General features: G+C 43.8%; 1 long non-coding RNA gene across 1 annotated transcript; it reads right to left on the bottom strand.

The window, feature by feature from the left end:
* Nucleotides 1-248: 248 nt before the first annotated feature.
* LOC103886673 lies at nucleotides 249-26,120 on the bottom strand. Its single transcript, XR_004185767.1, has 6 exons — nucleotides 26,014-26,120; nucleotides 24,392-24,535; nucleotides 8,351-8,445; nucleotides 5,869-5,994; nucleotides 5,161-5,286; nucleotides 249-334 (listed from the first exon to the last, which is right to left on the bottom strand). It is a non-coding gene; the product is annotated as an uncharacterized LOC103886673 (long non-coding RNA).
* Between the last annotated feature and the right edge of the window lie 8 nt (nucleotides 26,121-26,128).

The following is a 26,128-nucleotide window of genomic DNA, read 5'->3' as shown; positions in this document are numbered from 1 at the left end:
CAAAAAAACATATTCTTGCCCCTGGATTGAGATCTTTGCTTTCTAGGTCTGTATTTGTTTTCCCACTTTTAATAGAGATTGTAGAGGCAAAAGCATACATGTTCTCTGAAAAAATGGCAGATCCTATTGGGCCGCTATCCACAAGTGGTGAGGATCAAATTGTAGAGTCTGTCTCCTGACATACACTGTTTAAAGGAAGCTGACTGCTGTTACTCCACACCTCTAGACTACCATCACGTTGAACGTCGGCTCAATGCTCTCAGACCTTCAGATGTTTTTAAGAAGGTCAAAATTTGGATTTTTAGGTGAAATCTCCAAATATTTAAATGTTGGCCTGTAAGAAAAAAAAAAGTCATAAAATACATACAAAATATGTCAGTCGGCTACAAGTGTGTGACTTCCATCATGGACAGAGGCAGTGGCTGTGGCTTTTAGGAACTGGGGAGTGGCCAAGGTAGGGGTTGAGGCTGATTACTGATTTGTCCTAAAATAACAGATGGCATAAAAAACATCTAGATTCTATAGCATCCATTGCTTGATATATTCAGAAGGCATAGCTTTTTGCAGGCACCCCTCAGTATAGCAGGCAGTATTGACAGGTGCCTGCAGACATAAGCTGCCTGGCGTCCACAAGAATTTCCCAAGTGTATGTAAGGCTTGGGTGGGAGAAAGTAAAACATTTTGACATTAGGCTGAGCTTCTCTATTTTCCAATATACTATGCATACTATTCCCCCTAGGAATCAATGCTTATGAATTCATTAAGTCCTGGAGACTGTGATATTTGCCGGAATACAAAAAACAATTGGCTCCAACCAGAACATAAATTGCAACGCAGAAAAACTTTTATAATTTAATTTTCAAGTGAATATAAAGAGGTTGTACGTGACTATAGCTTCAATGCAGTAATAATAGGATGCAAATGAGACAGGAACATATTCATTCTCAGGAGGGGGGCAGGAGGGGTGGTGAGGGAGAGACAGCTTGCTGGTTGGAAGGAAGGACACCTCTGTCCATTCTGTATCTACGTAAAGCCAATCAAAGGAAAGTGAACTAAGTGTCTAGGCTATTAATTACTGATTCAGTATTAAAATGCAGATTTCCCACTGCTGAGATCCAACTTGGCTAATTTAATAGTAAGAAACTGTGCCTGTGTGTGTGTACGTGCACAGGTACACTGTGATTTGTGGAGACATCCAGCCACCTTCGCAGGCAGCTAAGCAAACTGTGCTCTGCTGGCTCAGCCTGTGTCTACATGGGCAACCCTGCTTGCTCATTTATGTTGAAGACTCATTAGAGCAGTCAAACAACTCTGGATTTGCTTTTCCTGAGCCATTGAACTGAGCAGATAAATTAAATCTGTATCTTGGCTCAATGTAGGAGTAGCCATCCCTTCCCTTCTTTTAAGGACTGTCTAAGAAAAGACAGTCCTTAAAGAAATAAGAACACAGCACTCTGAGGTCCTTGGAGAATCTGCTGGGTATCCCACTGTGCGAGGCAAGTCATGCTGAGGGCCCGATGGTGAGGACACTACCTTCCTACTCTGCTCTCTCTCAGACATCTCTGCACCCTGGCTCCTGAGGGTCCAGGCTTCCGGGGGATATGGTCATGCTTTGTCCTTTTAAGGAAAACTCAATGTCACAGGAACACAGGCTTGGTAGAAGCCTTCAGGGCCATACTCTTACTTTATGATGCAAAAACTGAGGGGAGAGAGAGCAAGCAAGCTTGTCCAACATCAACACCTCAATCTAAGGCTTCTGATTTCAAGCTAGCTCTGTTTCCCAAGCTGCTGTCCCTTAAGAAATCTGTTCCTGGCATGCCCCACCTTGGCTCTCTAGGGTCAAGTCCACTCTAGGTTGAAAGGTTTGGAATTTTGGGGGACTTCTCAGTCTCCTCTAGTCTTTGGAGAACATATGCTTCCAACCTTTCTTACTAAGAATCATCCAGGAGGCTGGGTCTTCTGAGCCACTTCAGGGGCCCAGTGGGGTGACACGTGAGCCCCTCCCCTCCAGAGTCATTTAGAGGAGATGAGACTGTTGCTGGGGAAAATGTTTCTTTCACCTCTGTCCAGTAACTCCTTCCTTACCCACCCACAACTTCACCACTTTTCGCTCCCCTTTTTTCTGGAAGAGCAAGGTGCTTTCTTCTTTGTGGATAAATCCAGTGTCACTTGATTAATACATCAGGAATCTACCAGGATGACAGATGTAACAAAGTGGCTAAAGATGCAGCTGCTGGTATCAGACCCAGTTTGAGTTCTAGCTCCAACACTTACTAGCTGTGTGACCCCAGTTAAGTTACTTAGTATCTTTGAATCTATTTTTCTATACATAACATTGGAAGTAATAATATTCTTGGTTGCTATGAGGATTAAATGCAATAATGCATGTAAAGTACTTAGAACAGGGCCTGGCACATAGTAAGCATCCTGTAAACATTCCTTACAAATAATATTAGTACATTGTATTAGTATACTGTCCTCTGCAGAAGCACCTGCATTTTCAGAAACATCTGGCTGTGAGAAGGTGATACTTAACCCAACAGGATGCCACACCTGATCATGAGCACTTGGGTATCGGGCACCATCAAGAGGTCTTTATTTCAGAGGAGAGACTTATTGGAGCACCTCAACATTCTCCCGCACTGGATCCCTGGCATTACTCTGTGCATAAGATCAGGCAAGCCAAGGTGGCGGATGCCTAGCGAATGGGCCAGAGTTGGCTGTCTTTGTGAACCACAAACAAAGTAGCTCAAGAGGGAGAAGTCACAGCAACGGAGAGCTGGGCTGGGAGTTTCTCGGGAAGCTGGAGGCAACCCAGGCCCTCATGTTCCTAGAGCTTTCTGCCTCTCCTCCCTGGACGTTTTCCAGCCCTAAATAGTTGTGTTTTTCAGCTTTGGCTCTTGCCTGACATTTGAAGGATGAGCTATTAACGATACTAAATTAATAACGGTTATAGAGTATATTTGAGAAGATCATAAAAAAATCAGTAATGTCATCATGTCAAGCAAAGTTTCTGATGGTTTTTTTTAAATTATGCATGTCTTTTATTTTTTTCCCTTCCAACATTGATCCAGAGCTTTCAGAGGGACATTAATCTACCTGACCACATCAGAATCCTTAATTATTCACGTCCAGCAATATATCTAATTCTACAGAAATTCCTCATGGACTTGCCATTGTTGACATGGAACCCGGCAGCTCAGCTCTGTCCATCTGCTCACCCAGGCCAGCCCCTCACACCCCTCCAAGACACAAGCTACCTCCCTGACTTCCTCTCTGCTTTGACACACAGATGCCCAGGCTTACAATTCAGGGAGGTATAATTTCTCCTAGTGTGATAACTGTAGAGGAGATTTCCCCCTTGGGGAAGGACAAGATGGGGTTGAGGAAAGGATAGTAAACTTAGGGAGTGTGAGCCCTCATCTGCAGGACTCTCGAGCTGGAGACCCTGAGCAAGTTGTTCAGACTTCGTCTCTGCTTGTGCCTTAGTCAAATGAACTCTGTGACTGCCTCACTGAGCTCAAGGCTAATGATAGCCAATTAAAGTCACGGAAAGCCCATTTTAGACCAGCAGAGCCAGGGAAATGCGAAAGAACAAAGAAAATACTAATGCTGGTAATGACAGTCGTGACAATATGAGATACAGTCACTCGGTGGCTGGTGAGTGGTTTGCTGGAGAGAGTGGAAGACTCTCCCAGTTGCGGAGAGGGAAGACAAGAATGCAGAGCTTCACTGCATAGGCATCTTTTAGTGGAGAAAACAGTTACTATGGTGTTGCTTTGTATAAAGCCTTCATGGGGCAGCTTCCCAATGCTCTCAGGTGGGTAGGGAGGGAGGCTAGGGCAGAACAGTTCAAATTGGCAGTGTGAGTGAGCTCAGATGCCCCATTCCTCTGTCCTCCACAAGGCCATGGGCAGGACAGGTAGGATCTCAAAATCGGTTCCATTCTGTGTCTCTTTGTCTCTCTCCTCTCTGGCTTACTGCCTGTCTCCTCGCTTTTCCTCTCCCTCCTGTTCTCTTCTCCTTTCTTCCTCCCTCCCTTTCTCCAATCATCACATGATCTGTTAAATTTCACTCAACAAGCATCTAGTGAGAGTTTTGACTGTGTCATTTGAGGACATCACTGCTGCTGTTAGGGAGGCTTGGAGTCAAGTTCAGAAGACAGGACTCATTCAGGGCTACTAGGGCTGAAGGATTCACCCCCTCAATTTCAGGAACCCAGACTTATCAGGGCATGTTTCTAAAATTATTTTTTACTACGACCTCAAAAAAATATCTCTGTGAAACAAACAGTCAAGAGGTTTTGGGAATTGGTAGTTAACTCTAGAAGAGTTGCATTTGGACCCTCTGATACGGTTTGGCTGTGCCCCACCCAAATCTCATCTTGAATTGTAGCTCTCATAATTCCCATATGCTGTGGGAGGGACCTGGTGGAGATAATTGAATCATGGGGGCAGTTTCCCCCATACTGCTCTCATGGTAGTGAGTAAGTCTGATGAGGTCTGATGGTTTTATAAGGGATTTCCCCTTTCACTTGGCTGTCTTTCTCTCTTGCTTGCCACCATGTAAGACATGACTTTGCTCCTCCTCATCTTCCACCATGATTGTGAGGCCTCCCCAGCCATGTGGAACTGTGAGTCCATTAAACCTCTTTTTCTTTATAAATTACCCACTCTGGGATATGTCTTCATTGGCAGCGTGAAAACAGACTACTATACCCTCCAACAGGAGGGGAAGGCAGGCATTGGTAGGCGGGACACTGACTACAAGCAAGGAAACGGTTGGCACTGCCTGGGCCCATGCATCAATGGACTGGAAGGAAGGAAGGAGAGAGGCTTTTATGGGGGCAGGGAAGGGGGTCACCATGAAGAACCATTCAAATGTTCTCACCCTAGCCCAAGGTCAACAATTCATTCCTAGTTCCTAGAATCCATATTCAGTATATTCTTGTAAGTGAATGAAAGAATAAATGCATGTATGAAAGGCTGCCTTGAATAAAAGAGGTAGAACAGTGGAAGGATAAGAATTCGAAAAGCACAGCTATCCGAGGGCCTAAAAGTATTGTAGCTCTAGTAGGAGAAGTTTAATAGGGAGGGAGAGATGGCAACACCAGCCCCACAATGGCGCCCATATCAACCTGTGTGCGTAGGAGAAACTGACCAGCGGTTGAAATTCCAATTCCGACTGGGAAGCTTAAAAACATATTGATCTTAGCCTCAGTGATTGATTTAACTGGTCTGGGGTGTGGCCTGGACGTTGGACATTTTCATAGGTCTTCAGGTGATCCTAATGAACAGATAGATAGATTTGGGGATCATCAGTTCAGGAAACAAGAAAATAAGACTTAAATGAAACTAGAGTTTGTACTGGGAAGCCAAGGTAGGGTGTTTTATCGAGTGACTTATAACAAACCCATTTTCTCAAGAAAAGTATAGGCCTAGGAATGTAGGTTTGTTCTGAAAGGAAATGAGAAGTGTCAGCAAATAAATGGGTTCCGGATGCACAGCTACAGTTCCCGTGGACTCCTCTGAGGTCAGCCACATCCTTACATAACCCTAGGCTGGAGTCACAGGGTCAAGTCTCAGTCCTATAAGGAGCCATAAGACTCCAAGCTAGCAAGCCTTAACTTTTACTGCACACCTACTCTCTCAGGCTCAGAGAGGGCCAAATCCACTCACACTAGATATTTTAAAGTTCCCAGAAACCCTTAAATGTAGGAACTGCAGGGTAGACATATAAGAGGCAGTGGCGTTCCAGTTTAGACGCCACTTCCTTAGAGGGACTTCCCTGAAGTCCAGAGAAGGCTTGGTTCAGAATTCTCACTGCTTTCCACTTGCTGGGAGCAATCTGCTAATGACTTCTAATTACCGTGTCATTGGAGTCCATGAGAGGAGAAACCCGTGTGTTTTCTTCAACCTCACCTCAGCATCTCTGCTGCCTGACATAAGGCTTGACTTCAAGTAGTGGCTCTCTAAGCCTATATAAAGAGGAAGGCTACAAATAAATGAATGAATTAATGAATGAATGATTGTCTAGTTCCAGGCACAGGCACGAATGGGAAGAGAAGCTATTCAGTGTGTATGGAACACATTCCTGGTGTCACAAAAGACACTACAGAGGCAGCCACAGGGTAAAACTCAGCTGAATGAGTTTGTAGCAAATGTGCTATTCTTCCCCATGAGTCCCTGACAGCCCCATCTCCCAGTCAGCACTCCAGGGCCCTGTGGGTAAAGAAAACCGCTTTGCTGCCCCAGGGGAGTAAGTCTGAGGCTCTTCAGGCAGCAGCTGGCTTTGAAGGTTTTCTGTTCTGCTCTGGGATTAGGGGACTAAAGGACCCTGGACCGCAGACTTTAAGGAGGCCCTCACTCTCAGGTGCTCACCCTGCCCTCGCATGCCCCTGAGGGCCAGCGCCTCCTTAAGTCCCGCCTCGTAGACACCTGTCCTTTCTCACCCTAGTCCAGGCCTTGCTATGACTTCATAAAGAGCACACAGGACTTAGAGCCAAATGAACCTGATTGCAATGAGAGGGTTCAGCCCCCAGCAGCCAAATACCCTTGAGCAGGTCACTTGATCTCTCCGGGCTTCCCTTAGCTCATCTGGAAAATAATGACTGTGTCTCAAAGGCTGATGAAGGGGAATAAATGAGCAATGTGTTTCAATGAGACAGTATCGGTGAGTGAGTCTATTGCTATTTGAATCGGTTTATCAGTCCCATCGCATGCAGTATCCCTCTCGCCCCGGCCACTCAAGAGGAGCAGCCACTGGGATGAGTTGCAGGTGAAGGAGGGTCTGGGAGAGTTGCTGCTCACAGTGGTGGCAGCGCCGGTCACTGTAGCAGTGCTCCACATCCAGCCGGCGCTTCTGACCGAAAGACCAGCCACCTTCCTTTCTCTCGTGGCATTCTGTAGTTCTGTCTGTCTGCTTGCCAGGAACCTCCTGTCCCGCCCACTTTGTCAGGTCTCTGGTTTCTAATGTAGGCTCCGTCCTTTCTCCATTTAGCAGCAGAAGTGGGGCATGGCTTGGCGGCAGGGGTGGGTGCTGTGGCACTTCCAGTTCCACAGTGAGCTGTGGGCCTGAGCTTTGCAAACTGCCAGGGGAGAGCTCATTCACCAGCATTGAGTGGAACCATGCCTGGCCACTCATCCGGTCACCACTGTCCAACTGCAGGCCCCAGCCGGTGCTGCAAGAAGCTCATCACCCCAGAACAAGAGGCATTTCCCTTGTAACACCTCCCACCATCAGTGGTGCCCAGCAGCTCCACACTGCTGCCCACTTTACCCTCTTAGAGTTTCCTTGCTGCCCCTCATATATTTGGTGATTTCTGTGGATAGTCCCAATTTCAAATACTCTCTCCCTCTGGAGCCAAGCGTGGTGAGCTCCTCACTGAACCCATCTTCTTCCTTTTGTTCATGTTGTCCCTTAGCATGGAGTGGCCCTAGCTCCCATCTGCCAAAGCTAGCAGATGCTACCGGTGCCCCATTCGTATCCCCTCGGCCTACCAGCCCGCAGTCCTCAGCTCTCTGTGTCTCTTGGCCTGAGGACATTCTCTGGCCAAGGGAATGTCAGAAAGCTCCTGGCAGGAAGCACTGTCAATTCTATGCGGCACTGGAATGGGCAGATATACACCGTAGCTTCCTGGCCCCTCGGCAGGGTTGAGCCCAGTTGCAAACAGGGGTGGCTTGCACAACATTGGACGCTTTCTGGGCCTTGCTGCCTGTCCTGACTCACATTCTTACTCTCCCTTGGGCTTGATAAGAACATCTGCGCATCTCTCATGCGAACTCCTTTTGCCCAGCCTTTGTCTGCCTCTGGAGGCATTCAGGCTGGGACACCCAGGATGCTCATCCTCCCGGACCCGTCGCAGCCTCAGATCCTCCATGGCCTCATCTACAGGCCTTTCTGACATCCTGTGCCTCCTCCTTACCCCAGCATGTCACTGAGACAGTGCAGTCTAAACCGTCCTCACTTCCTGCTTAGGGTTACCTTGATGTTATTCTCCAGCCAGGAGGGGCCCACAACTTCTGCTCCTTTGTAATACCCCAGCACTGGCACTGGCAGCGCATTCATGGGGCCTGAGAAAACCTTGATTGTAGGTATTCACGGAGGAACAATGCCCTGCTTAGGAGAAAGGTGTTGGTGTATCTTTTCATCTGAATAGGACTTGACAGTTTAACAGCATTATTACATTTACTTGTTATCGCCTTTGATTCCAACAAAGCATAAGTTTGTTACTTTTCTCATGTGAAAAGTGAGGTGGATGAGGCTGGAGGTGTGGTGAGTTTCTGATGGTCACATAGCTCAGTGTGTAGAGGCATGTCCTGAGTAGGGGCTCTTTCCCTCCAAACCTTACCTTGTTCCATGGTGCTGGCTGCTCCTGTCTCATGTGCAGATGGTTACACTGGGTCCTCATGATGACTCTGCAAGGCTGCTATTATTACACTCATTCTGCAGATGAGAAAATTGTGACTCAGAGTATAAATTGCTAAAAGACACTCAATCAGAAAGTGGCAGCAGTAAGACTTAAAACTTGGGGACCATGCTCCTATGTGGGAGACAGAGTATGAGAGAAGCCTTCCCCCTGATTCCTTCACCAGCCCTGCTTGTTGCTTTTCTAATGGGTTTGCACATGCACGGAGGGGGTTAGAAAAGGCAAAAGCGAATGTGACAATGTAGTCACTCTTTTTTTGGAGACAAAGTCTCGCTCTGTCGCCGAGGATGGAGTGCAGTGGCATGATCTCAGCTTACTGCAGCCTCTGCCTCCCGGGCTCAAGCAATTCTCTTGCCTCAGTCTCTTGAGTAGCTGGGACTACAGGCATGTGCCACCACAGTCGGCTAATTTTTGTATTTTTAGGAGAGACGGGGTTTCACCATGTTGGTCAGGCTGGTCTTGAACTCCTGACCTCGTGATCCACCCACCTCAGCCTCCCAAAGTGCTGGGATTACAGGCATGAGCCACCGTGTCTGGCCAACAATTTAGTCACTCTTAATCCCCAAAATCAGTTCTTCTGGCTGGTTTTATGACACCACAGTGTTTCAAACTTTTTACTTTCTCTCTCTTCCAACACAACATGGCTTGTGGGTTCTGCATTTCTCCCTCCCCCACAAATTTCTACCATGCCTAAGACTGAACAGGTGCTTTCCATTATTGCTGAGTTTGCAAAAGCAGACCTCCACTGTGGGAACGGCAGCAAGTGTTCTAGCCTCACCCTTGCAGGACATAATACTCACAATTCTCATCCACGATGGGGTAGCATTTCAAGCTTTTTCTTTTTTTGAGATGGAGCCTCACTCTCTCGCCCAGGCTGGAATGCAGTGGTGTGATCTCGGCTCACTGCACCTCTGCCTTTCAGGTTCAAGCGATTCTCCTGCCTCAGCCTCCTGAGTAGCTGGGATTATAGGCACCTGTCACCACACCCAGCTGATTTTTGTATTTTTAGTAAAGATGGAGTTTCACCATGTTGGCCAGGCTGGTCTTGATCAAGGTATTTTTGTTGCGTATACCTCTGTGTAAGTATCAGAGCCTTTCTTGGAAAGAGTGATGGGAGTAGGCATTGAAGAAAGACAAAGGACTTGACTTCACGTTTTTGTTTTGTTTGGTTCCCAATAGGGTAGATAGGTAATGAATGTAATTTGCCAATGAACTCTTTGATGAAAGCACTTAGCCATTGTTTGCTTGGCATGCCCAGAATTTATTTTTTTTTCCATAAAACTCCATATGGAATAATCCAAAGACCAATTAATTAGAAAAGTGTTTTCCACTATAGCGGAAAAAGTATTTGAAGTTAGCTCAGCTGACTTGATCTCTATAATCTGTTCATTGACTTTATTATTTACTCAGTGTGTGACCCAAGGTGGGTCACTTAACCTTTCTGAGGCTGCATACCCTCATTCATAAGATGACAAGAGCATAATGAAGCTTACACCTGGTATAGAGTTGGTCCTTGATACATATTTGTTATAGGAATGAATGAATGAATTTCAAGGTCGTTAAGAGTATTAAATGAGATAAATGTGGGTGAAATGCTGTAGACTGGTAACTCATCACTGTTTTTCTTTCTGGTTTAGAAGGCTAAAAGTCAGTAGGTACCACTGAAGGAGATGTTTATGTGACAAGAGGATGTATGTGGGTTGGGGGTGGGGTAGAAGAGACTGCTGCAAGTGGTAAGCTCTGGAGGAAGAAGGCAGGTGGGAAATCACCTCTCATGGCCTTTCATGGCCTCTCTAGCCAGTGTCCCAGATCTGGTTGTCACTTCTTGACAGCCCCCAAAAATCCTAGGGTGAAAAGTTGTTTCCATGACAACACTCCATCCCAAGTAAGAGATCCAGGCAGTCACCTTCTCTTCTTCCCTCCCATTTCAGGCATCAGGTGGGGAAACAGCTTTCTGTATTCTCTCTCCCAGGAGGTGGCTGAGTGGCCCAGGAAGGAGAGAGAGGGGATGCAGAGATCCTGAGTGGAGGCATTTCTTTGAGCTGCTGACCTCCTGATTCCATTGCACAGGAGGCACAGCCAGAACATCCATGACTGTAGCTTAGTCCCCGGGCTGGGTCTGATGCAGCCATGGACACACTGTCTTCTCCATCTTACACCCCTACGGCAGCTGCTTTGGGGGGTCTCACATCACTCCCATCTCATCTATTTGGTCTCATCCCAAGTGTCACTTCCTCTAGGAAGTCTTTCCTGACAGCCTCTCCTCCAACAGACTGAGTAACGGGCTCTGGTCATGAGCATCCATAGCTCCTGATGACCCCTTTCCATGGTTTGTAAGGACTTTGACTGTACTTTTACAGCTGAAATCCTGGTGTCCAGCACAGTGCCTGGTACCTAGTAAGTTCTTAGGGCATGCGTGTGGAACAACGAGATGTGTAAATGCATCTACCACTCCTTCCCTGACCCTTCCCATCACAGTCAGGATCACAGAAGGGACCATGTATCAGGAGTCAACGACAGTCTCCAAATGACCCTACGACCCACTCACTTGTACAGACTACTTACACTCTTGGTGACCTCACAAGAATATTAGGGGAGTAAAGTGGTACAATGCTTCTAAAACATGAAGCTGTTGGGTACTATGGCCACAGAAAGAAATTTTTCTCATGGTGTTTCCTTCAATCCAGTTCTTAAGATCAATGAGTAGCTAATATCAATTAATATTTTTTAAGCATTTATAATGGACTAGGCAGTGTGATAAATGCCTTCTGTGTATCATCCTCATTGCATTGTCACAGTGACAATGAGAGGGAAGCACTACAATATTTTCCCATTTCACAGATGAAGCTCCTGGGGCTTAGAGAGGTTAAATAACTTGCCTTCTCCCACCAGACCTTATATTCACGGAGCTTTCCCCTATCCGGAGGCACAGTGACCCAGATTGCCTTTTGAGTATCTTCAATGGCTGTACCTCTGTTCAAAGCAAGATTTATTGACGGAGCTAATCAATTAAGCAATCGTTATTTATTGAGTCCCTCGTGAATTATTCAATATTTATTGAGCAGTCTCCATGTAGCTAGCACTTGTTCAATGAGCCATGGAGGATACAAGTGAGATGTAGGATTCAGCCTTCATCTTCAGGGAGCTTGAAATCTAGCAGGGGATTGGAGTGGGGAGGTTGACAATATTAAATTACATGAAGAAATAAGTACTCACATTTTACATCGATCAGCACAAATGGCAATATTATATTCAAAGAAAGAGAAGAGACAGAGCCTCTCTAATATTCAAGATTGAGTAAGATTCATGAAAACGGTGGGGCTTAGTATCCTTCAAAAGCAGGTAGCAGTAGGCTAGGAAAAGGATGGAGAAGAAGGTATTTCAGGTGTGAAAAAGCAGCATAGGCAAAAACACAGAATGCGCATGGGATGTTTCAGCACTTAGCATAGAGAGATCCCAGTAAATGGAGGGTGCTGGCTAGAGAGTTGTTCTTACAGAAAACATTAAATACAAGAACCCCAGGCTTGCTTCCTCAGCACCCAGCATGGTGCCTAACACAGAGTAAGCATTCCTTATGTGTTTGTTGAACTGAGCTCATAAAATAATAATAATAATAAAGGAGACAGTCGGTCCCTGACCTGCACCAGGAACTTAGTTAGCATCTGGTAGAATGGAAAACATATGTATGTATCTACTTATGGCACAAATCAAATGATAAAATTGAGAAAAGTAACCATATTTTTTTAATACATGTGCTAAATTGACAAGAGAAAAAGAGAAATCCCTAGAAGTAAAAAATGAAGTAAAAACACAAATCTGAGAATTAGAAGGAGGACCCTTTGGTCAATACGGATGAATGTAAATACAATGATGCTCCCTCCCTAAAAAATTCCACTTGCCAGCAGAGGCAGCCCGTTCTCCTCTATCCCAAACACCAACTTATCCTTGCTTAAAGACCAGCTAAAGACCTCACCTACAGCAGTTGTGAAGCTATGCTAAAGTCTTGGGCTTCTGCCAATCCCCAGTGATTGGAACTTCTATTTCCATAGTTGTACAGAGGCAAGAGACAAAATCTGGATCCATGCAAGGGGCTGGGGGAATTGAGTTAGAGACCTCCACACAGAGCCAAGACATTGAGTGATCACACCCTCAATGTAAGATGGGCCACACCCATGCTGTGTGGGGTGGCCTCTGATCTCCATCAGGCCTTGCTCTAATCGGTAGACCATAGTAATGTCTGTGATCTTTGGGGATTAGGGATTAGTGTCAGGTCTCAGCGAATATTTAGTAATCTACCTCACCAAAGACTGGTTAATTCCCTTTCTTCCAGGCATACGAATCATGATAAATGGCTATAGGTCTCTGTGGGTGAAGTTTAGGAAAACAAATATGCAGCATAAACTCGCATCGGGGATGTAGAGTCCTTCTTTAGAGTCACCTAGTCTCTCCTTTAATCAAGAGCCTCTGGGTTGGTGAACTGCCTCAGTTCTTAGAATTAGGCAAAGGGCCACAACTTTTGGTGCCAAGATTTGGGTCATCAGTCTTGGAACTTTTTCAATTATTTATATCAAGTAAAACATCACTTTCAGCCCTAGAGACTGAGTTAGTAACAAACTAATTTCATTACTAAGCATTCCACAAATGAATTAGGTTCTACCAAAGACTCCTTTGAAGTCTACCCATTGTGATTACCATAAGTCAACCTTAGAGATGTTAAATATCCTCTCCCACCTTCTTTGGTGAGAGAGGGCAAGTTATTTAACGTCTCTGAGCCCCAAGAGCTTCATCTGTAAAATGGGAAAATACTGTAGCGCTTCCCTCTCATTGTCACTGTGACAATGCAATGAGGATGCACAGAAAGCATTTTTTACAATGCCTAGTGTATTATAAATGCTTAATAAATATTCATTGATATTAGCTGCTCATTAGGCCCTATTGCATTTTTTTTTTTCCGGCAGAAGTGCCCATTGTGGTTTTGTTGGTTAAGGGCTGCCCCTTGGCTTCTACCACTGCTGGGTACCATCATCTCCATCAAAATTACAGAACCATCTACCATGACCCATCCTTCCTACAGAGAATAAGCCCTATAGAGCTTTTCAAGGAGGCTGGCTTCCCCTTCACCAATCTATTTCCCAGTGTGTTTGTTTTGTTTTGTTTTATTATTGGTATTTGGTTTTTATTTATTTGTTTGCTTTTTGGTGAAGAAAATGTCCTCTGAGCCCTCCAGGGAGATATTAGAGTGAGGATGAGTGGGTCTCACATACAACACATCCACTCCAGTTTGCCCACGTCTTTGCAGAGGTTGGATTTCTTCCTCTGTATTATACCAAAGAAATGTGGCTTCATCATTCACTGTAGTTCACTGATTTCAAGTTGCAATCAAACTTCCAAGCACACTGTTAGGGCACTTCTCAGCTGTTCTAACTAACACACCAAATCTATAATCTTCATTAAGTGCACTCATATCAATACATTTGACCCGATTCTACACAGTGTTTCTTTTTCTCTGATCTGGCACTCCTGAAATCTATTGCCACACATACTCCTCTTTTATTTTATTATTTTTTTATCATTTGAATTAGCTCGACCTTGCAATTCTTTCACTATGTAAAATACCCATTTCCCTGAGCCCTGTAGGCAATTGGGAGAGGTGAAGGTGGATGTTAAAAGACATCAGTCCACCTATGCAAGGTTACTGCTTCAGTTGGGGTTTTTAGCTGACCTTTAAGCAAGGATAGGCTGATGTTTTGGGTAGAGGAAGATGGGCTGCTTCTGCTGGTAAGTGGAAATTTTTAAGGAGTGAGCATCTTGGCTTAAGTTCATCCAAATTTACCAAAATATCCACCTGCCAATGCTCACATCCCATTCTTCCTTAATCAGTGCCCTCACTTTTACGTAAGAAATTTAGGACAGTCATAAATTCAATTTGTGTAGTAATTCTCAAGCTACAAGATCAAATTTTGCAATGAGTTTTTAGGTACCTTGGTTATATAGCTATGGTCGATGAGATAATATTTTAGTGCAATTACAGAAACATCTGGTTTCTTGACGTTACCTTGAATGAGAATTTAAAGGACTGAGCTTGTCATTTTCTTTCTCTAAGTCATATGTATTCAGCCCACCCTACCATCCTTGATGTTCTCATTTATTATCAAAGTCTATTAAGTAACCAACAAGTTGGGTCTTCATAGCCTTGCCTTAAATAGTAATTCATTTCAAGAATTACAGGTGTTCATCAAGAGACCATAAAGAAATTCAAGCAACAAGCCAAAACTGTGAGAAGATGTTTGCTACACAAACAGAAAGGGTTAGTATTCAGAATATATAAAGAACTTTTATGAGTCAATAAGAAATCAGGACAAAGATATCACGAGGCATTTAACATAACAACACTGGTACAGCCAAGACAATTATAATAAAGGTACTTATTCACAATAGTCATTAGAGGAATGGAAATGAAAACCATCTACTATTTAGTGCCATCAAAATCAGATGCAGAATTTCGTGAGTCTGACAATATCAAATATCAGCAAGGCAATGGAATTTTCATACACCAGAGATGACAGTGTAAATTAGTCCAAGTACTTGGAAAATAATGTGGTTTTCTGACAAAGCATAAAATGCAAATACTCTACCAGCCAGAAAATCCACTTCAGGAGAAACTCTTGCACATCTGCAAGTATGATTATAACAGAAATATTTATAATAGTAAATATTTTGGGGGAAAATCTACCAACATAAGGTATAAATACAGTGTGGCAATGTATAGTAAGTGCAAAAGAATTAACCAGAACTCCCTCTATTAACATAGGTGACCATTACAATATACTTGGGATGGAAAAAGATTGCAAAATGTGATTCAATGTATAAGACATTCATAGAAAAGATTGCAAAATGTGATTCAATGTATAAGACATTCATAGATAGGAAAATCCAACAATATATACTTTTAAAATAAATACCTGTGGTGCTCATGATGAGCTTGGAGCATCGTGGACTATTTGCCTGACCTAGGCACTTGCACCCATGTGGCATTTGCACCCACGTGAACTTAAATAAACCTCCATTGTGTTGGTAACAACACCTACAGCATGAATGCTCTGATCCCTATTTTTGCAAATGAGAGACATTAATCCTTCACCCAACAGTGCAGCAGGTGGTAGTGAGAACTAAAACCCAGATGGTCTGGGTCCAAGGTCACAATTTTCTCCCGACCACAGCCAACACGTGTGGCCATCTGGTAACCCACCTCTCACTCATCTCTCCTCTTCTGACTGGTAATGTCTCTATGTCTGACTTTTATGCTGTCTTTTAGTCAGCTCCTCATGCTGTCTCTTGTCTCCAAGCCCAGATCTTAAGGGGAATCTTGGGGGTGGGACTGTGCCTTAAGTAATTGCTATATTTATTGTGGTGTCTAGTCCTGGTTTAGACACCAAAGAAGTTCTTATCAATCAATTAATCAATTCATTGACGGTGAGTTACAAGAGTGGCTCATAGAAACGATTGGGCAGGACATTAAATTTCAGAACAAAGTTGTTCAGGGGCTGGCGGCAAGCATATGTGGTGAAGGCAGCTGAGTTGCTTATGTGGGAGAGCACAAAGATCCCGTTGACTATATAATAAAAGCTATGAACCATCTTCCCAAGGGCACACACATCTGCAAACACACAGACACAAAATTCTGTACACACATGAACCTCAGGATAAGGATCTTGGGATATAGCACTGGCCTGGAATTAGAGTCAAAGTGTCCAGTGATGTCAATCTGCTTTAGGGACCAAACCCATCCTAATGAGAGTGTCTTACCAGTGGCATTCGGGGAGAAGTCTGCCTGAAACTCGTCTCTGAAAGTCCTGGGTCTCCTCAGCCTCTGGTTATCTCACTTTCTCTTTGCCTTAGCTTTTCAAATTCAGCTTTATCTCTAATCAGGCCTTCATGTATTCTCCCCACCTCACCAATTTTGGCCAGCTCTTCTCACTCTGGTTTCCTGCTCACAACTTCTTGGACTTAGTGCCCTAACCTCTGGAACTCCCTGTAGGTGGACACTTGGCCAGGCTCAGCCTGGGATTCCAGGTTCTCAGCTTCCTTCCCTGATTTGAGCCTAGCCCTGCTCCAATAAGACCTCTCTGGGTGTCCCAACATCAGCACTTTCTCAGTCTCTGATCATCTAAGTAATCTCTTTCATCACCCCGAAGCTCAGGTGCCTTGCCTGAGAATGAGGAAAATGACAACTATCTTACAGCATTATTGAGAACACTAAATGTGAGCTCTATATGTGTATTGTATGTATGCAAGTGTGGGGCTCTGACAGAAAAAAAGTGTGACACATTTCCTGATCGAAGGCACTATTTTCTGTTTGTAGCTTATGTTGTATAAAAGTACCATAAAATTATTATTATTACCATCATCATCAATAAGAAAAGTGGCTGTGGGGTGCCAGAATTCTTTTCACCATATGACAGTGGATGCAGCTTTCTTAGAGGAAATGCCAGCTCTGAGCATGCCTTACCTGGGAACAATGGAGATGTCAAAGAGAAAGACTAAGGCCCATAATGCATGGCTAGTTCACCTATAGGTGGCCCTTAAGCTGCTCCATACTGCATTTGGCAGGTGTGAGGATTCCAAAGCTTAGAAGGACCCAGTAGCTGGCAGTGCCCAGGGAGGCCTGCCTTTGAGCTCTTCCTATCAGATCTTAACAAAGGCAGGGGCTGTGCACTGGTCCTGGGTGGCCTATTTTTGGGATAATTGCCATGCTGCTTTTTTTTTGGGTGTCTTGCATCAAAGATACGGGGATGAAGGTCAAAAATGGGGAGCCGTGGGCTGGGTGTGGCAGCTAATGCCTGTAATTCCAGCATTTTGGGAAGCTGAAGGAGGAGAATTGCTCGAGGCCATGAGTTTAAGACTAGCCGGGGCAACATAGTGAGACCTTGTCTTTACAAAAGAAAAAAAAAAATTAGCTGGGCATCCTGACTCATTCTTGTAATTCCAGCTACTCAGGAGGTTGAGGTGGGAGGACATCTGAGTCTAGGAGTTCATGCCACTGCACTCTAGTCTGGGTGCCCGAGTGAGATCCTGTCACTAAAAAACATTTTTTAAAATTGGGAGTCTTACCTCACCTCTATATCCCAGGCTTTCCCACAGATACTCTAGCAGCTTCTAGAGTGCCTTAGCCATCAGCTCTGGGCCTGGCCTGACTCCACTCTGCCGTTGCTGGCCTAATCACAGTCCCTCCTCCTGTTTCTCCAAAGGTCTTCCTGCCTCCTGATCACTTGCTCCATAGTCAACCCCTTCCTTGCTGGCTAACTCTTTCTTTTTCCTCATCCCTTGCCCGATTACTCTATACATTACTTTCTAGGCAATAATCCTTTAGGTTATTGTTAGTAACAGTTTAATTGTAGCTATCACTGATGAGTTAATATTAGCCATCATTTATAGAGCAAATGCTAGATGCCACGTCATCCACTGAGCATCTTAGATGCATTATCTAAACTTTACAACATTCCTAAGAGTTGGATTTTCAAATTATACTTTAAGTTCTGGGGTACATGTGCAGAATGTGCAGGTTTGTTACATAGGTATACATGTGTCATGGTGGTTTGCTGCACCCATCAACCTGTCCCCCACATTAAGTATTTCTTCTAATGCTATCCCTCCCCTAGCCATCCCCCACCAGGCCCCAGTGTGTGATATTCCCCTCCCTGTATCCATGTCTTCTCATTGTTCAACTCCCACTTATGAGTGAGAACATGTCATGTTTGGTTTTCTGCTCTTGTGTTAGTTTGCTGAGAATGATGGTTTCTAGAGTCATCCATGTCCCTGCGAAGGACATGAACTCATTCTTTTTTATGACTGCATAGTTTTCCATGGTGTATATGTGCCACATTTTCTTTATCCAGTCTATCATTGATGGCCATTTGGGTTGGTTCCAAGTTTTTGCTATTGTGAATAGCGCCACAATAAACATACACGTGCATGTGTCTTTATAGTAGAATAATTTACAATCCTTTGACCCAGTAATGGGATTGCAGGGTCAAATGGTATTTTGAGGAAGTGCCACACTGTCTTCCACAATGATTGGACTACTTTACACTCCCACCAACAGTGTAAAAGCATTCCTATTTCTCCACATCCTTTCCAGCATCTGTTGTTTCCTGACTTAATATTGCCATTCTAACTGGCAAGAGATGGTATCTCATTGTGGTTTTGATTTGCATTTCTCTAATGACTAGTGATAATGAGCATTTTTTCATATGTTTGTGGGCTGCATAAATGTCTTCTTTTGAAAAGTGTCTGTCCATATCCTTTGCCCACTTTTTGATGGGGTTGTTTTGTTCTTCTAAATTTGTTTAAGTTCTTTGTAGATTTTAGATATTAGCCCTTTGTCAGATGGATAGATTGCAAAACTTTTCTCCCATTCTGTAGGTTGCCTGTTCACTCTGATAGTTTCTTTTGCTGTGCAGAAGTTCTTTAGTTTGATTAGATCCCATTTGTCAATTTTGGCTTTTGTTGCCATTGCTTTTGGTGTTTTAGACCTGAAGTCTTTGCCCATGCCTATGTCCTGAAGGGTGTTGCCTAGGTTTTTTCCTAGAATTTTTATTATTTTAGGTCTTACGTTTAAGTCTTTAATCCATCTTGAGTAGATTTTTGTATAAGGTGTAAGGAATGGGTCCAGTTTCAGTCTTCTTCATATGGCTAGCCAGTTTTGCTACACCATTTATTAAATAGGGAATCTTTTCCCCATTGCTTGTTTTTCTCAGGTTTGTCAAAGATCAGATGGTTGTAGATGTGTGGTGTTATTTCTGAGGCATTTGTCCTGTTGCATTGGTCTATATATCTGTTTTGATACCAGTACCATGCTGTTTTGGTTACTGTAGCCTTGTAGTATAGTTTGAAGTCAGGTAGCATGATGGGTCCAGCTTTGTTCTTTTTGCTTAGGATTGTGTTGGCTATGCAGGCTCTTTTTTGGTTACATATGAACTTTAAAGTAGTTTTTTCCAATTCTGTGAATAAAGTCAATGGTAGTGTAATGAGGATAGCATTGAATCTATAAATTACCTTGGGCAGTATGGCCATTTTCACGATATTGATTCTTCCTATCCATGAGCATGGAATGTTCTTCCATTTGTTTGTGTCCTCTTTTATTTCGTTGAGCAGTGGTTTGTAGTTCTCCCTGAAGAGGTCCTTCACATCCCTTGTAAGTTAGATTCCTAGGTATTTTATTATCTTTGTACCAAATTTTTCCATTTGTTTGTGTCCGTTCTTATTTCCTTAAGCAGTAGTTTGTAGTTCTCCTTGAAGAAGTCCTTCACATCCCTTGTAAGTTTGATTCCTAGGTATTTTATTCTCTTTGTAGCAATTGTGAATGGGAGTTCACTCATGGTTTGGCTGTTTGTCTGTTACTCGTGTATGGGAATGCTTGTGATTTCTGCACATTGATTTTGTATCCTGAGACTTTGCTGAAGTTGCTTATCAGCTTAAGGAGATTTTGACCTGAGACAATGGGGTTTTCTAAATATATAATCATGTCATCTGCAAACAGATACAATTTGACTTCCTCTCTTCCTATTTGAATACCCTTTATTTCTTTCTCTTGCCTGATTGCCCTGGCCAGAACTTCCAATACTATGTTGAACAGGAGTGGTAAGAGAGGGTATCCTTGTCTTGTGCTGGTTTTCAAAGGGAATGCTTCCAGTTTTTGCCCATTCAGTATGGTACTGGCTGTGGGTTTGTCATAAATAGCTCTTATTATTTTGAGATATGTTCCATTGATACCTAGTTTATTGAGAGTTTTTAGCATGAAGAGGTGTTGAATTTTGTTGAAGGCCTTTCTGCATCTATTGAGATAATCATGTGGTTTTTGTCATTGGTTCTGTTTATGTGATGGATTACATTTATTGATTTGTGTATGTTGAACCAGCCTTGCATCACAGGTATGAAGCCAACTTGATAGTCGTGGATAAGCTTTTTGATGTGCTGCTGGATTCCGTTTGCCTGTATTTTATTAAGGATTTTGGTATTGATGTTCATCAGGGATATTGGCCTGAAATTTTCTTTTTGTTGCTTCTCTGCCAGGTTTTGGTATCCAGATGACTCTGGCCTCATTTTTCTATTGATTGGAATGTTTCAGAAGGAATGGTACCAGCTTCTCCTTGTACCTCTGGTAGAATTCAGCTGTGAATCCATCTGGTCCTGGACTTTTTTTGGTTGGTAGGCTATTAAATTACTGCCTCAATTTCAGAACTTGTTATTGGTCTATTCAGGGATTTGACTTCTTCCTGGTTTAGTCTTGGGAGGGTATATGTGTCCAGGAATTTATCCATTTCTTCTAGATTTTCTAATTTATTTGTGTAGAGGTGTTTATAGTATTTTCTGATGGTAGTATGTATTTCTGGGGGATCAGTCAGCAGTGATATCCCCTATATCATTTTTTATTGCATCTATTTGATTCTTCTCTCGTCTTCTTTTTCAGTCTGTCTAGTGGTCTATCAGTTTTGTTGCTCTTTTCCAAAAACCAGCTCCTGGATTCATTGATTTTTTGAAGGGTTTTTCATGTCTCTATGTCCTTCAGTTCTGCTCTGATCTTAGTTATTTCTTGCCTTCTGCTAGCTTTTGAATGTTTGCTCTTGCTTCTCTAGTTCTTTTAATTGTGATGTTCGGGTGTCAATTTTAGATCTTTCCTACTTTCTCTAGTGGGCATTTAGTGCTATAAATTTCCCTCTACACACTGCTTTAAATGTGTCCCAGAGATTCTGGTACATTGTGTCTTTGTTCTCATTGGTTTCAAAGAACATCTTTATTTCTGCCTTCATTCTGTTATGTACCTAGTAGTCATTCAGGAGCAGGTTGTTCAGTTTCCATGTAGTTGTGTGGTTTTGAGTTTCTTAATCCTAGTTCTAATTTGATTGCACTGTGGTCTGAGAGACTGTTTGTTGTGATTTCCATTCATTCACATTTGCCCAGGAGTGTTTTACTTCCAATTAAGTGACCAATTTTAGAATAAGTGTGATGTGGTGCTGAGAAGAATATATATTCTGTTGATTTGGGGTGGAGAGTTCTGTAGATGTCTATTAGGTCTGCTTGGTCCAGAGCTAAGTTCAAGTCCTGAATACCCCTGTTAATTTTCTGTCTCATTGATCTGTCTAATGTTGACAGTGGGGTGTTAAAGTCTCCCACTATTATTGTGTGGGAGTCTAAGTCTCTTTGTAGGTCTCTAAGGACTTGCTTTGTGAATCTGGGTGCTCCTATATTGGGTACATATATATTTAGGATAGTTTGCTCTTCTTGGTGCATAGATCCCTTTACCATTATGTAATGGCCTTCTTTGTCTCTTTTGATCTTTGTTGGTTTAAAGTCTGTTTTTATCAGAGATTAGGATTGCAACTCCTGCTTTTTTTTTGCTTTCCATTTGCTTGGTAAATGAGCCTATATGTGTGTCTTCTGAATACAGCACACCAATGGGTCATGACTCTTTATCCAGTTTGCCAGTCTGTGTCTTTTCACTGGGGCATTTAGCCCATTTACATTTAAGGTTAATATTTTTATGTGTGAATTTGATCCTGTCATGATACTAGCTGCTTATTTTGCCTGTTAGTTGATGCAGTTTCTTCATAGTGTCAATGGTTTCTACAATTTGGTATGTTTTTGCAGTAGCTGTTACCAGTTGTTCCTTTCCATGTTTAGTGCTTCCTTCAGGAGCTCTTGTAAGGTAGGCCTGGTGGTGACAAAAATCTCTCAGCATTTGCTTGTCTATAAAGGATTTTATTTCTCCTTCACTTCTGAAGCTTAGTTTGGCTGGATATGAAATTCTGGATTGAAAATTCTTTTCTTTAAGAATGTTGAATATTGGCCCCTACTCTCTTCTGGCTTGTAGGGTTTTTTCAGAGAGATCCACTGTTAGCCTGACAGGCTTCCCTTTGTGGGTAACCTGACCTTTCTTTCTGGCTGCCCTTAACATTTTTTCATTTCAACCTTGGTGAATTTGGTGATTATGTGTCTTGGGGTTGCTTTCCTTGAGGAATATGTTTGTAGTGTTCTGCATATTTCCTGAATTTGAATGTTGGCCTGCCTTGCTAGGTTGGGGACATTCTCCTCAGTGTTTTCCAACTTGGTTCCATTCTCCCTGTCACGTTCAGCTACACCAATAAAATGTAGATTTGGTCTTTTCACATAGTCCCATATTTCTTGGAGGTTTTGTTAGTTCCTTTTTATTCTTTTTTCTCTAATCTTGTCTTCTTGCTTTATTTCATTAACTTGATCTTCAATCTCTGATATCCTTTCTTCTACTTGATTTGGCTATTGATACTTGTGTATGCTTCATGAAGTCCACGTGTTGTGTTTTTCAGCTCCATCAGGTCATTTATGTTCTTCTCTAAATGGGTTATTCTAGTTAGCAATTTGTCTAACCTTTTTTCAAGGTTCTTAGCTTCCTTGCACTTTAGCTCAGAGGAGTTTGTTATTACCCACCTTCTGAAGCCTACTTCTGTCAGTTTATCAAACTCATTCTCCATCCAGTTTTGTTCTCTTGCTGGCAAGGAGTTGTGATCCTTTGGCAGAGAAGAGGTATTCTGGTTTCTCCCCTCCTTTGTGGATTTATCTACCTTTGGTCTTTGATGTTGGTGACCTTCAGATGGGGTCTTTGAGTGGATGTGCTATTCCTTTCTGTTTGTTAGTTTTCCTTCTAATAATCAGGCCACTCTGCTGCAGGTCTGCTGGAGTTTCCTGGAGGTCCACTCCAGATTCGGTTTGCCTGGGTATCACCAGCAGAGGCTGCAGAACAGCAAAGATTGCTGCCTTTTCTTTCCTCTGGAAGCTTCATCCCAGAGGGGCACCTGCCAGATGCCAGCCACAGCTTTCCTGTATGAGGTGTCTGTCAGCCCCTACTGGGAGGTGGCTCCCAGTCAGGTACCCAACTTGAGGAGGCATTCTGACCCTTAGCACAGCTCGAATGCTGTGCCAGGAGGTCCACTGCTCTCTTCAGAGCCATCAGACAGGGAGGTTTAAGTTTGCTGAAGCTGTGCTCACAGCTGTCCCTTCCTGCAGGTGTTCTGTCCCACCAAGAAGACAAGAGAGGAGAAATCTGGCAATCTGGCCACAGCAGCCTTGCTGAGCTGCAGTGGGCTCCGCCCAGTTTGAACTTCCCGGTGGCTTTGTTTACACTGTTGAGGTAAAACCACCTACTCAAGCCTTAGCAATGGCAGATACCCCTCCCTCCACCAAGCTGGAGTGTCCCAGGTTGATCTCAGGCTGCTGCTGTGCTGGCAGTGAGAATTTCAAGCCAGTGGATCTTAGTTTGCTGGCTCCACGGGGGTAGGACCTGCCTAGCCAGACCACTTGGCTCCCTGGCTTCAGCACCCCTTTCCAGGGGAGTGAACAGTTCTGCCATGCTGGTGTTCCAGACACCACTGGGGTATGAACAAAAAATAGCTCTTGCAACTAGTTCATTTTCTGCCCAGATGGCCTCCCAGTTTTGTGCTTGAAACCCAGGGCCCTGTTGGGTAGGCACCGGAGGGGGTCTCCTGGTCTGTCGGTTGCAAACACCATGGGAAAAGTACAGTATCTGGGCTGGAGTGCATGGTTCCTGATGCTCAATGTCCCAACCTGCTTTGGCTCACCCTCTGTGGGCTGCACTCAGTGTCTAACCAGTCCGAGATGAACTGGGGTACCTCAGTTGGAAATGCAGAAATCACCTGCCTTCTGCAGCGATCTCACTGGAAGCTGTTCCTATTTGGTCATCTTGCCTGCTGAGCTCTTATCTTCCTTTTACAGATGCATTGTCTGAAGTAAATTGCAGCACCTGCACACCACATCAAGTTGGCTGACTTCAAAGTCTTTACCTCTTACCAATGTTTCTCCATGTGAGAGAAATGTGCCCTCTTTTAAGGGAACAACATTTTGCATGGATCCCCTTAAATAGTTTTAAGACATCTGAAAACATAAAACTAGTTATTAATTTATTATACTTACCCCCTTAAATAGTCATAGCCTGAATCTGTCAGGGTAGGCGGTAATAACAAAAGTCCCTCTTAGTGGTTGCAAACATTGATTGTTTCTCTGAGTAGCAGAGAGCTCATCTGACCCAGCAGCCACCAATACTGCACCAGTCAAGTCCTGGCAAGAGACAAAAAGGACACCTAAACTGAAGTCTTTGAGGAGCAGTTTATCTGTTATTTATTTGCACTATTTACAAGGCAAAGGAGGGGTTAGGGAAAGCGGTAAGTTGCAGTTTACTACCAGAAGGCTAGAAATGCTTAGCCATTCTTTCCATGAAGACACAAGGTGGGGAAGCAGTTACCAGCCCCTGGAGAGTGACTGGCAGAGGGATGCAGCCAACCCAGACTGACCTGGCACACGGAGCCAAGGCACTTATTCCTACTCTTTGGACCCCATTCACCTCCTGCCCTGCAGTCTCCTGCCAGAACACTCCATTGGCCAAATCCAACTGGAAGTTAGAATGGAAGGGAGACCATGGACCCAGTTTCTACAGACCCGCTTCCAGAGGAGGCACAGAGGAGTTGGGACGCACCTGGAGCAGCACACAGGGAGATACTGCGAGAGGCAAAGGCAGTGCTGGAGAGACTCACACTGCAGCTAAATACTGTGGAGCGTCACTTCGCACTCATAACTCACCGGCCAGAACTAATCATGTGTCCTGCTCACCGTGCCATTTTACCACATGTCCAGAAAGAGAAGAACGGGCTGTCTGTGGCAGCCACAAACCCAAAACAAATTTACAGATTAAATACAAAGAAGATGACAGAATCCAAACTATTACAGTCAGTATTGCTTTGCTAAAACTCAGTCAACCACCCAGGACATGAGCACATCCAACAGGTCCTCTGAGTTTGGCTTGCCTCTGCTTCCACATGCCTTGTGACAATTCAATTCTCCCACGAACACATCAGCATCCATGAAGTCATTTGGTTTTCACTTGGCAGGAGTGTGCCATTTACATTGCAATTTCCCCTCTGTTCTTTTCTATCTAGACTGCGTCAATTATTGTAGTGCTAATTGTTACAGACATGACCACAATGCCAAGGCAAATGGGGACAATGAAATCAGTGGCTGGTTTTAAGGTGGTTATCTATATGGTCCGGAAAAATGCTTATATTAATTTTTTTGGATTGCCATTGAATTGGAAACAAAGTTCAGCAATTCTCATGGAGAAGCCAGAGATCTCTTAGAAACAGCTTCTACTAGTCCTTTCTTTTTCCTCCTCCTCACTCCAGCATAGGGAAAGAGGAGGTAGTAATACCCTAGTGCACCTGGAAGGTGCAGTTCTTGCTCCTTCCACCCTCATTCCTCTGCTTTCTCACCTTCTCCTCTTTGCAGTGTGTCAGTGCCTTCCTTAACTCACATCCTTACCCATCAGCCCTGACGCCTGGGATACTCTCTTCATTGTCTTCAGCCCCAACTATTTTAAGTAATCCCTGAGTCACACATCTGAACATGTTTCTGCCATATAACGACAAGCTGAGGTTTCCTGAGAACATTTTCTTACTCACTACAACTCTCCGCTGATATCACCCTCTCACATCTACGTGACCAGAGCAGTCCAGGTCTCCAAGCCCTGTATAGTACGTACCTACCTTAGAGCCCTCTGGATAGGCCTCAAGTGATCTCTTCACATTCTAAAATTGAATGCAACATTTTATGTGTAGGTATTCAAGTACATCTTGTTTGTGGGAGGAGAGGTTGTCCAGA

This window comes from Papio anubis, chromosome 8 (genome assembly GCF_008728515.1).
Source record: "Papio anubis isolate 15944 chromosome 8, Panubis1.0, whole genome shotgun sequence".
Lineage (NCBI taxonomy): Eukaryota > Metazoa > Chordata > Mammalia > Primates > Cercopithecidae > Papio > Papio anubis.
Note: the sequence above shows the minus strand (reverse complement) of the source record. Positions and strands in the feature narration are given on the sequence as shown.